The sequence below is a fragment of the Etheostoma cragini genome, chromosome 7 (assembly GCF_013103735.1).
Source record: "Etheostoma cragini isolate CJK2018 chromosome 7, CSU_Ecrag_1.0, whole genome shotgun sequence".
In the NCBI taxonomy this organism is placed as follows: domain Eukaryota; kingdom Metazoa; phylum Chordata; class Actinopteri; order Perciformes; family Percidae; genus Etheostoma; species Etheostoma cragini.
In genome coordinates this window covers 26,288,486-26,289,741 of record NC_048413.1, presented here as the reverse complement: position 1 = coordinate 26,289,741, position 1,256 = coordinate 26,288,486, and the positions used below count along the sequence as shown (strand labels likewise).

The window sequence follows — 1,256 nt, the reverse complement described above, 5'->3', positions numbered from 1 at the left end:
CACGCTCAATATAAACTTGCATGCGTGATATCAAAACACAAGTAAACACTTCTCCTGACCACTAATGCTCTTTAAACTGCTACAGGAGAGGTTGGAGACATTTCTGTGGGACATTTTTAACTGGGTCTCAATTAGAGTCCAGGCTGACTGCTGCCTTCCACAAAAAGAGCAAGCTTTGATGTTTTCAGAGAGCCTTTCAAGCCACAGAGTTTTATACTCATAAATATTCATCTTCCTCAGAGTGATCCTTTATTAGTGATGACTGACGGCTGCTACTTGTCATATATGGTGACCTCTGAGGTACTGGCTCTGTGATGACTCAAAATAAAGAAATATGTGTCCAGATTAGTGTGAAGGGATGTAATAACTCCTTTTATCTCCTTTATTATTCATCCTTTATTTATCATTTCAGACATTTGTCAGTGGAGAGAGGCCAGACTCCCTGTACTAATGAAATGTCCCAGAGTCAGGTAGGACCAGGCTGTGGTGATAACAGTCTCATAGAATCAGCAACATGTTGAACACAATGTCAAATGAATGTAGAGTGATTTACATCCTTAACCTGTGATGTTTCTGTGACTCTAATTTCCAACTTGTCAAACACAACGCTCAACTGAATACAGAGTGATTTGTACCTGTAAATGCATATTGTGTGTCTAGTTTGGAACTCACATCTCATCATTTGTAAATCAACTTTTTCAAAGGACATACTGTATATATTTGTAAATCTCCTTCTATTTGTGTGGATACTTTTGAGACTGTGATGATCTCAATGCTCTCCAGTAGATGGCGGTAATTTCTTCTTCCTTCTTTTTCTTCCCATCTCACTCTTTTTTTAGTTTCATTTGCTATCTTATTCTTTCATTCTCTATTTAGAGCAGAGAGTTATTTTTCATGATGTTCTGTTTTCTCCTTGATATTGCCTAATGATCACAGACTTTAACATAAGAACTTGCTGATATTGGGTTACAGGCAAAAGAGAAGGAAGCAAACATTTCACAGTGTGAAAACTACAGACCACAGTCTGTGCATGCAATGCACCGTTAAAACCCAACACCACAGTGTCTGTAAATATAAAGAATGTAACTATGTTAAATATTTAGACACACATCTTTGTGAGTCAGGAACTCCAGTTATCTTACTGGTTTAATTTAGGAATGCAGGAAATGAGCTGACTTCCTGTTGACCTCTACAGCTCCGTGTTTCACCAACATAGTGATCTTATTAACAGACTCAACCACTCAGTCAGATAAGTT

General features: G+C 37.7%; 1 protein-coding gene across 4 annotated transcripts in view; it reads right to left on the bottom strand.

Moving 5' to 3' along the window:
• Positions 1-1,256, bottom strand: part of LOC117947201 (tumor necrosis factor receptor superfamily member 14-like) — an 18,883-nt gene that overhangs the window by 12,312 nt on the left and 5,315 nt on the right. The gene's annotated exons all lie outside the window — the stretch shown is intronic.